The sequence below is a fragment of the Cupressus sempervirens genome, chromosome 4, assembly GCF_028749045.1.
Source record: "Cupressus sempervirens isolate cs-2001-9-10 chromosome 4, ASM2874904v1, whole genome shotgun sequence".
NCBI classification, from domain to species: Eukaryota; Viridiplantae; Streptophyta; class Pinopsida; order Cupressales; family Cupressaceae; genus Cupressus; species Cupressus sempervirens.
The window spans coordinates 13036395-13048578 of NC_143121.1; positions in this window are offsets into that span (position 1 = coordinate 13036395).

The window sequence follows — 12184 nt, forward strand, 5'->3', positions numbered from 1 at the left end:
ATCACATTCTTGTCAATTAGCCTGGGACCCAAACTCCAAGTTTTATTTTTTCTTATTTGATCAATTTCTTCTTCCATAGCTTTATACCAATCATCATCTTGTAATGCACCATATACTGTCTTGGGTTCAGTTTTGCTAATCAGACATGATTCTTGTCTTAGTCTGTTCCTTCGCATTGATCTTGCATCTTTGTCACCAATTATATGTTCAATAGGGTGATGTCTTTTTACATATTTGGATAACCTTGGCTCTGTCCTTGTTTCCATGTTTGATCTTTTAGATTCAGGATCACTATGCACTTTGTTGTCAGGTTGTTCTTCATCATGTGTACTATTTTCAGAATTAGATTGTCCATTTCCTTCATTCTGCAACTCAGCTTCTAAATGCAACTCGGCATTCACTGGTTGAGACTCGGTTAAGACTAAAGTTTGTTGTTGAGTTTCAATTTGATTGACATCATCCTCATCAATAGTCATTCCTTCATAAGAATATACAAAGATTCTATACTCTTCCATTTTCTTTGGTACTTCAGCTTGGACTTCTGTGTGCTCATCAAAATTTACATTTGCATTTTCCACAGTTTTGTTAGTGTTAATATTCAAACACTTATATGCCTTACTTCTAGTGGAGTAACCAAGAAATATACCTTCATAACATTTTGCATCAAATTTTCCATTTCTAGCATCTTTAAGGATAAAGCATTTACAACCAAACACTTTGAAATGTTTTACATTGGGTGAGTAACCATACCATAATTCAAAAGGTGTTGTATTTGTACCTTTCTTGACTTGTACTCGATTCAGTGTATGAACAGCTACACTTGCCGCTTCTCTCCAGTATTTTAGAGCAACAGTCTTTTCCATCATTAATGTTTTGGCATAGTCAATCATAGATCTATTTCTTCTCTCAGCAATTCCATTCTGTGGTGGAGTTCTAGGGGTTGAAATTTACCTTTTGATTCCTTTATCATTAAAAAATATCTTGAATTCATTTGATGTAAATTCACCACCTCTATCCAATCTTAGGCATTTCAAGCTTTTTTCAGTTTCCTTTTCAACACTAGCCACATACCACTTAAACATTTAAAAAGCTTCAAATTTTTGTTTTAAAAACATAACAGTCATCATCCTGGAATAGTCATTAAAAAATAGCATTATGTATTTATCTCCTCTATAGCTTTGTATTTCCATTGGACCACATAAGTCAGTGTGAACTAACTCAAGTATCTCTTTAGATGTATAGTTTTTGCTTTTGAAACTTGACTTTGTCATCTTTCCTAGCTGACATTGTTTACACATGATGTTATCAAGCTTCTTCAATTTTGGTAAACCTCTGACTTTCTTCATTTTACTGATGTTGACTAGATTATCAAAGTTGACATGACATAATCTTCTATGCCATAACCATTCATCATCAAATTTTGGAAATAGGCAAGAAACATTATCCATATCAAGGTAAAATTAATTATTCTTTCTTTGTTCTCCTTTTTCTATCAGTTTACCATCAGCATCATAGATTTTTACAGTTTTGTTTCCAAATTCCACTTTGCAACCTATATTTCCTAACTATGAGACACTCAGTAAATTGTAGTTTAATCCTTCAACATAGTATGCATTATCACATGAAATTTGTTCTGTGAGCTTAATGGAACCTTTTCCTTTGATTTGACATGGAGCATCATTACCAAATCTAACACTATTTCCATCATACTGAGTAAAGTTAAAAAACTTACTTTTGTCTCCTGTCATGTGATGTGAGCATCCATTATCTATGATCCATCTGTCATTCTTGTTTATACATGTTACCAGTGTTGTGGGGTCTTCTTCATTAGATTGGTCCTTCATGGCTACATAAACAACTTCATCATCATTGTCATCACAATTTTCTTCAACAATATAGCACTTCTTACCTTTTTCTTTGTAATCTCTCTTGTCATCATCTCTTTTGTACTTGTATTTGTTGCCTTCCTTGGAATCCTTTTTCTGTGGACACCTTGCAGCAATATGACCTACTTCATTGCAATTGAAACAAATGATAGGCATCTTACCTTTGAATTTTCCTTTGCCCCTATGAAATCTTCTAGTGAGCAATGCTTCCAATTGTTCCACATCTTCCTCATCAGTGCTGTTGTCACTGGATACATACTTCATTTCTCTTCCTTTCTTTGATTTTACCTATTCAGCATCTTTTAGTGATAACTTGGCCTTAAAAGTAGATTCAACATTTTCAGGTCTATAGTTGTTAAAGTTAGATAACTCAAATGTAGTGAGTCTACCTATTATACCTTCAAAACTTAGATTTTTTCCTGGTATACATCTTAGCTCTTGTATTGTTGATAGTCTAATAGCATAGATAGGGAGCAAGGTTCTTAAGAACTTACTATTAATAGTATCTTCATCTAGTTGACCACTCAAGCATCTAATTGCACTTACCACTTCCTTTATTCTTGCACCATACTGAGCAACATTCTCATTTTCTTCCATTTTCATATCATCAAAATTTCCTCTGAGACTTTCTCTTTTTTCTCTTTGTACATTGTGATCTCCTCCATAGATGTTTGAAAGGGCTTTCCACATTTTGAATGCAGTGTCACATCCTTTGATATCATCAAATTCAGCATAGTTGAGTGTAGAGGCAATTTCTAGCATTGTCTAATTGTGTTCTTGCTTGTTTTTCATGCCTTTTGCAGTAGGAGCACCTGTTGGATCTACATGTTCAGTGACAATTGAATTTTGGGCATAATCTCCTATAGATCCAAGATGTAACTTTATCAAACTTTTTCATGCAACAAAATTTTCTTTGTTGAGCTTGGGAACTTCTCTTTTTGGCATTTTGATCTTTTCTGCTTGTAGTCCCTTTAAATTGAATTAGCAGTTAAGCTCTGATACCAATTGTTAGAATTATTTAGAATAACTGAGAAGGGGGGGTGAATCAGTTATTCATGGTCCAAATGCCCTGTTAATACCTTTTTACCACCTTTAATAAATCCGTACACTTTTCATTCATCCAAACTTAAATCAATCATATAAGCAAGTTACAGTAAATCAACATACAAAGATAAAACATTCAAGATCAACACATGACACAATGATTTACGTGGAAACCCAATTTGGGAAAAACCACTAGTAACATGCTACTTGATTCTCACTCTTCTGAAGTGATGCCTTGTTAAAGGCCTGCCCTATTAAAGGCTTACAACACTATGTTAAATGTGACCTTGTTAGAGGATTTCATCAAACTGTTAGGAATGGGCCTGGTTAAAGGTCTTTAGAACATTCACTTGGAATGTCACCCTATTAAAGGATTTATCTTATGGCTATTAAATCAACCTAAGTCCATAGGATTTAAACTTACTGTTACAATTGCTAGAAAGTAACAATAATTGTCTTTTGATTTGATATAACTTACAACATACTTTTCAGATTTTAGATCACACTCTCAGTTCAATCCTTATGCTTGGCTTCAATCACTTCAGCTCAGACTTCTTGTCTTCCTCTCAAGCTTCATCTCCTTGAGTCTTCTTACTCATTCTACCAATGCATTCATCCTTGTGGTTGTCTATCCAAACAGAGTTCCTTTGCTTTCTTCTCCTTAGCACCTTTCTTCAATACTTCATACTATTATGCTTGACCACCTCTCTCTCTCTTTTTTCATTAACTAGTGTCTTCTTAAATAGAAAACTGATTTTCCTTTGCTGTTCAATTTTCCCTCTCCAATTTTAAGGTTTCAAAATGGATTAGGTAGGATACAATGTATCTACCCCATATCTTGTTCTCTTCTAGAAACTTCACCAATTGTATCCATAAAAACATTCTACATGGTGTTATGTGCCACCAACTCATCATTCTTATCTTCCTTTTAATTAACATATTTCTAGATAACAACCTTATCGGCTTAGATTTGATGAATCTTCAATTTTCAAAATAATGCAGCAACTCGACATTATTGAGTTACTGGTGCTTGGCACCTCTGTGTTACTCAACACCTATACCTACTCAACACTTGTTTTTGCTCAGCACTTGATTCTGCTCGGCACTTGATTTTTCTCAGCACTTTATTTTGCTCGGCACTTGGTTTTGCTCAGCACTTGGTTTTGCTCAGCACTTGATTTTGCTCGGCACTAACTAAGAATTTGCTCGGATCTAACTAGCTTGCTCAGCTCCTTCTCTCTAATGAACTTAGTTGAGCTTTACAAAAGACTTAGCTAAAGCCTTAAATCTTTGATATGTTTTAGTGTGCCCATTCTTTGTATCTTATAGTATGTCATCAAATACACTTTTTCATCAATGGCTTAGCTGATCCTTGTACTCCATTACAACATCATAACTTCAACCTTTCTCTAGGTGTTCTAGTTACATCTTATTGATTGCCCCCACCTTGACAATCAACTAATTGATAGTATTTGGATCACTAAAGCAATTGTCATTCCTGCAAGTAGCAAGTTTGACATCAATGACAAAACAATGATTGAGGACATTCTTTACTAGTTCCATTTATTATTCCAACAACTTTAATTATGATCATTTCAATAATTTCCAACAGTTATTTCTATCCATGGTTTAATCCTGCCATGTGGTATTAGAGTGAGGTTGTTTTTCAATTATCCCATGCAAGAAAGTCTTACGGTTGAGTGGGAGTGATGAGAGATGAGGGTAAGCTGAGGGTTGACTAGTTTAATGGAAAAAACTTCTAATTGTGGAAGATGCAAATGGAAGACTATCTATATCAAAATGATTTACGAAAGTTGTTGGAAGGAAAAACTAAGAATTAGGGATCTATGGAAAATGACAAATGGGATCTTTTAGATAGAAAGGCACATGGAAGAATTCGATTATGCCTAGCACCATTAGTGGCATTTAATATTACGAAGGCAAAGATGATGGAAGAGTTGATGAAAACCCTAGCGACACTATATGAAAAGCCCTCCACTTCAAACAAGGTATTTCTCATGAAGCATTTATTTAATATGAAAATGACAAAAGGTGGATCTATTGCAGATCATTTAAATGAGTTTAATACTATTACTAGTCAATTATCTTCTGTGGGTAATAATTTTGATGGAAAAATTAGGGCTCTCTTGATTTTGTGTTCTTTGCCTAAAGTTGGAATGGCTTGCTAATAGCTATGAGTAATTTTGTTCCTAGATCTAGTACCCTAAAATATGATGATGTGATCAGTGTTGTTTTGAGCGAGGAAACTCATAGGAAAATGTTAGGTGGATCTATATTAGGAAGTTCTTTGAATGCAGAAAGTAGGGGTAGAAGGATGGAGACAGGAATTAATTCTAGAAATTATGGAAAATCAAGAAGAAAGTGTAGACACCTAAATTTGATTACACCGCTTTGGTAATCTAATTTAGCCATCTCTAAAGGCATCATTAATTAAATTCTTATTTAATTAATCCTTGGCCATCCCCTAGCTAATTAATTTAATTAATCATCTATAGTCCTAATTGATAAATCAAATAACCTATCATTTATTAATTAAATCCTATTCTCCTATCTAATTCCAAAATCCCCATTTATTAAATAAATCTATTTGATAAATAAATCCCTCAAATCCAAAAGCCCCTAACTTATCGCTAATCCTCCATTTAGCCTTATCCATCCCATCCACCCATACTAACCAAGCTTAGCCACTAACTTACCCAACCTCATTAATGCCATCCACTTGCACATCTCTAACATCCCTAATCTAATCCTAAACCCAAGCCTAATCCACCCCCTAATGTTGTCACATTCCCTAAACAAGTTTAAGACTTTCCTAAAACAAACCAGAGTCTCCTGTCAAAATATCCCAACCACAAACTTGATGAAGCCCACAAACCCTTAAATGCTCTTACAAGCCCACTCATGACTCTTACACCTCTCCCACTCATGACTCTTACATCCCTCTTACATACTCAAACTCTCTCATCAAGTCTTTAACCAACCCCTTATCCTATCCTCTCACGCTCATCCTCCTTGTGACAAGTGTCACCTTCCCTTTGGTGTTAAACAAGCACAATCCATGTGCTCTCCTTTGAGTGCATCCTAGCCCTCCTTAAGCTTTCATCTCTCCTTGCATCTAAGCCATCCATCCCTCTACCCCTTGGCCTATAATTTGAATCCCCTCCCAAGAAATTTCATCACAATCCTTTTAGTAAAGTCATAATGCTAGTTTGGGAACCAAAATCATCAACCATACCATTATAATGCCAAATTGAGAGCTCACAAGGCTACCAATTTTCCATTACCCATCTCCACCATTTAAGCAATTGAGCAAGCATATTGAGCATACATCCACATCAAAGGACACATCTACCAAATCAAGGAAGCATGGGGTGTTTCCTCTCTTAGGTTTGCATTCTTTAGTTTGCTTTCTTTGTCTAAACTTATATGTGAATTTAGTTTTAGTTTGTGAATGTTTCTCTTATTGTTAATGTTCTTTACACACTAAATCTTGTTCTACATTTTGGCACGCCCAGTGGAACCCCACATTTGGGTCTATCTAATTATGTTTTAGTTTTTTTTTAATTTTTTTATGTCAAACTAACCAAGTCTAACATGGTTTTCTTGTGTGTTCCTGCAAAAGGTTTGTTGATATTTTTGTAGGTATGCAGGCGGTTTTGACCCAGTCAACATTTTTTTTGCATCCCTGCAACTCTAGGAACACAATCCCGCAACGCAAGAATGCTGCTATTTAACCGGTGAGAACATGAACCCATGACAATGAGTTTGTAGTTTAATACTAGATAGCAGCCACATGCCTTAAAAATCTTCTCTGCATCCCTGCCAGCCAATATCTCAGTGGGACGATCATTCTCATTTGCAGGAACGCTCCTCCTTCCTGCGAGATTGTCATTCTCGCTTGCGGGAACGCTCCTCTTTCCTGCAGGATTGTCATTCCCACTTGCAAGAATGCTCATGTTTCTAAAACTATTGCTTAAAAATTTTAAAACCTTATCATTCGTGGGACTGTCATTCCCGTGTTGCAGAAATGTTGTAAGATTGTAAACCAATGGGATTGCTCTGTTCAAAATGAGCTCCCTAGTTTTTTTTTTTTTAAACCAATTTTTTTGGCATTCTTGTGGCTTGGTCAACCTATGGGAACACATCCCCGTGAGGTAAACTCCAGTGGGATCGCTACTTAGACTCGCGGGTTCATTGTGCTAAGTGCTTGGTTCAAATTTTTGACATTTTCTGGTGCATGTTTTTATTCTAACTAGTTTTTTGTAGGTATCATAATCATAATCATTCTAAGTATTTTGACTAATATCAAAAATAAAAAATAAAGTTAAACTTTTTTTCCCCATAGTTAAGCTTTGATTTTGGGATTTTTGGGTGACTAATCAAATGGATTTTTTGTCTCATTGTAGGTTGGAACAACAAACTTAATCATGTTTTTTAGGTTTTTCTTGGAATGAACTTGCATGTTTAAACACATTTTTTATTAAATGAATGTCACTCAAATCACTCTCGAATGCCATGGACTAAAATCGAGCTTTTATTGGAATGCATGATTAAAACAAAAAATCCAATCTTGAATGCCATAGATCAAATAATCATCTTTTGGGTCATAAAAAAATCTGCATTCTAGAAACTTCCTAAATTATAAAAACCAAATAAAGATGCACTAAGTGAGTTTGTAGTTGGACTCACCCTCTTTAATCACCCATCAATTTAACCATTGGTTGCAATCTTAGCGCCATCTATGGGGATGGGTCCACCTAAGAGGGTGTTAAGTGCTCCAAAAATATCAAACTTCACTTGTGTTTTTATTAGTTTTTCTAACTTAGAAAATTCCTTGAATGCACATTAGGCTTGCTAACACTTCATTTGGGCATTAAAATTTGAACAAATCAATTGACATGGAGAGCCTCTGGGTGCACGCTTGAAATTGAGATTCACACAACTTTATTTTGGGCTTAAAACAAACTCACACTCAATCTTGAATGCTTTAAAGAAAATTAATCAAAACTTGACGTGGAGGGCCTTCGGGTGCACAAGTTTTCTTTTTGTTGACCCTAACTCTTCTTCTTGCTTGCATTCTTTGATCAATTTTACTTTTGTTGGCACATTTCAAGTTGAAATTTAACATTTACATCTTAAACATGAGTGCTTGCAAAGTCTAGATTAGAAAACTTAAGCGTCAATTGGAAAAGAATTATGTCTTTTAGCCCAAGATCATCCAAGTCTTCTCTCCCCTTGTCGCCTTTTGAGGCCATCTTGGGTGCATAAGATTAGGATCCAAAATGTTGTTTAAATTTTTAGGAGGCCTTCTTGGGGATTTCATCACCCCTTGGGATGACCTTAACTCCAGCGTTTCGACGGAGTATAAGAATTGGGAGGTGAATCCAAAGACACCTCTCTTGGGATCAAGATTTTGTCCCTCGGGCTAAGCCTCATGGAACTTTATACCCTTGAGAAGTGAAAGAGGAGAAGTGGGTTACCACTCCTCTCGGTTGTGTGATATCTTTTTGGATTCATCTACGGATTTGGGCCTCACGTACCTTGGGTATATCGAGGAATCCCTAGCTAAACCAACTATTAGCCTTGCAAACAACCATCTAGGATGTTAATCTGTTTGAAGTGATTGATCAAAACTTTTGTAGAACATGCACAATCCTTGGCACAAGTATCACATTCTGAGAATCACAAACTTCTATTTGGTTGTTCCCATCTATTGCTTGATTTTTTATTTGTTGAATGAATGTTTGCCAAACTTGGTCAATCCTAGCTTAGGGAACACTTAGCGTAGTCACTGCCTGTTTCAAGAGTTGAACAAGTTGAAGCAAAACAATTGAGATCTCTCAAAACCAAGCAGATTCAAGAATTCATGTCAGAACAACCCAAACCCAAATAGAAGTTTCACAAAGTTAAACTCAAGCCATCTGAGGCATACTAAGAAGTTTCAGCCAAGAGAAAGGAACTAACACCAAGCCCTTGAATTTCCAATCTCCACAAAGTAGAAGACAAAGATGTCAATGAAGCCCTTCAAGAAGCCTGGTTAGATCACACAATCAAATTTAGCCAACATCCAGGAGTTAACCCTGCTTATGCATTACCAACTAGGCATGATTTCTATGATTAGACTCCCTTGTTTCTCCACATCTTCTTGTATAAGCTCCACTTTAGAGTCATCTTTGTAAGAAAGCCAGCCATCTTTAGTCCTCCCCTTAATCATTTTAGCTCATCCATCTCATTTAGAACCAAACCATCTAACCAACAATCCAAAAACTTCACATCCAAGTCTTCAAAATTGTTGTCACCTTGCCAAAGTCTACCATTCCTACCATCTTACAAATCCTCCAATCTCACCAAGATTATCCCTTTGACAGAGCTTTATCTAGGGTAATCCAGCTTTGTCACTTGTTATCCCTCATCACCTTGAGCTAAAAGTTGGGATCCACAAGTGGTCAATCTCATGTTCTTCCTAAAGGATCATCAGTCTATCCTTAAAGTTGACACAATCACCACCAAGCTTGCACATAGGAAAGTAGACCTTTCATACTTTGGCAACATATCTTTGAAGTTAGGATCCCCAACCCAATCCTCCTTAGGTTTTTTCATATAGCTTTTCCTCAACCTAGGAAATCATTTGCATAGAAAAGCCTTCCCCTTTTGCATTCATCAACATTGTTGCATCTCATCCCTAGGAAGCATTCTGCATTTTCATGCCACCCATCACTCGCTTAGCCAAGAAGAACAAGGAAACAATGGAGCCCTATCATTTGGATCAAACAACATCACTCCCCTTGAGCACTCAACCATCCTCTAGCCCAGAGAACACTATACCATCACCTACTGACATTGAAGCTTTCATGAACCAACCAGGAAATGTAGTATTGATGAATGTCGTTATAGACAAGAACAAAGAAACAATCATGGCTAAGTTTCGAAGGGATAATATAAGAGCCTTCAACTTTGGAAGACCTCCTCCAGATCCATCTCACCTATTGTTTGGGTAGCTTCCACCACCCATAGGCTCTTATGATTCAAAATATCCTCAATATGTGCCAAAAGAAGAGCCTCAAGCCAATCCTTTTGATCCAACAAACCCAAACATACCATCCTCCACCCAAGTTGAAATCTCCATTCCACAAGCCAACCAAACCACCACCACTCCATCCTTGGTTCATACCTCTCCACTCCAAACTATCTTTTCCCAAAACACCTCACCATTCACTCCCTTCACTATTGTTGCTGCTGCTCCCCAACCCAACCTTCCAAATCCACCCATCTCCCAAATCAGTGCTAGAATCTTTGGCCAACCTCAACAATATACAACAAGAATGCGACCTATGGGGCCAAGTAATCAACCTTTCACCACCCCTAGCTTGTTCACCACAACCCAAAGCACAATTTTGTCATTTCCATTAGGTTCGTGGAGCTTAGTTCCATCAGCCACAAATCCAAAAGATACTACCCTCACTCCACAAAGCTATCAAACCCCAAAAGCTACCACCAATGTTCTGCCAAGTTCTCAAGTGACCCAAGCTCCTGCCACCACTCTACCAAGCTTTCAAATCTAGCCACCAAGCTATCAAACCCCATAAGTTCCATTCCCAAACTTTCAATTCCTGCCACCTCCACCAACAACTAATCCATTACCTCCTTTTACCAACTACTTTTCAATGCTACTTCTTGGAGGTAATCCACCACCCCAACCAACCACAAATTATTTGCAAATACCATCCCAAATGGGGGTGCAACCCACATGTTTTGGCCAAACTCCTCAAATCCAAAGTCATGTTCCACAAGCTCCCCGATCCTTTCCCTAAGCTTCAAAACCATCTTATACCTTACCTCCACAAAGAAATCCATTTATCCCATAGCCAGCTTTTGTTCCTCAATCCCAACCTCAAATCCCATATCAACAGCAAGCCTCACAACACATGCAGCAATATGTGCCACCTCCACCTCAGCAACTCGTCATCCACCATGCAGCTGCCCAAACAATGTACAATCCCTATCAACAAATCCCTCATAACCATCCATATTCAGTGGCCCCATATAGAACATACCTACCTCAAGGCACTCCTACATTGGGGGCACCCCAGCCATCACCTATCAATTCAGAATGGGAACAAGTGAAGACAGCTCTAAAAGCCATCCAAGAAGGGAATGATCCGAAGACATTCAATTTTGAGACTATGTGTCCTTATCCATTAGTATGACTCAATTCCCCAAGCATTTTGAGATACCTAAATTTGACAAATTTAGAGGAAAAGGGAACCCAGTCACCCACATCAAAGAATTTTACATGCACTACCAAGAAGTGGCATACAGTGACGTCTTCCTCTTATGCCTCTTTCCCAAAAGCTTGGCTAGGCCAGCTCTAGAATTGTTTTATAGAATCCCATATGGCACAATTAAAACCTTCACTAAATTTTTTGAGGCATTTGTAGCCCAATATGCCCATCTTGTTGAAAAAGACTTATCAATAGTCGACCTTGTCCACACTAAGGAAAAAGGTGGAGAAAGCCTTGTCAAATACTTGCAAAGATGGCAAACCCTTACTAGTGCCCACATATCTTGCACCTTGCCAGAGCGCCATGTGGTGAAAATGTTTATTGATAATGCCCATCTTAGCTTGGATCACCACATGACCATGAACTATTTGTAGACCTATAAAGATATCAAAGACAAAGGAATGATCCTTGAGCAAGGACTCATTAAAGATGGTGTGGTCAAGATTTACAAGGAGGTCAACCAAAATCAATCACATTCCAATGACAAGTCTAGGTATTGAAACAAAAAAAAGCATGTTGCAATAGATGGGGTTACTGATACAAGACATGTGAATATTGTTGGGCCTTCCCAAAATCAGTCCAACCCATTGTATCAACCAAACAACCAACAAGCTATCAACTACCAACAACAAATTTACCAAAGCTATCAAAGCCACAATCCAGGACCCAATTTTCAAGGGTCTATCAATCAAGCTAATGCCATCAATGTTGCTATAGGACCAAAGCCCAAGTTCCAACCTACACCTAGAAACTATACAGCCCTTGGTGAGCCATTGGATGTCATTTTTGAAAAATTGATTAAGGAAAACCTCATCAAATTTCCTCCTACCTAGCAAATTGATCCAAGCCAATCCAAAGCTACATGGTACAAAGACAATGAGTACTGCAAACTTCATAGGGTAAAAGGTCACACCACCCTTAGATGCATGAAACTAAAAGATTATGTGTAGG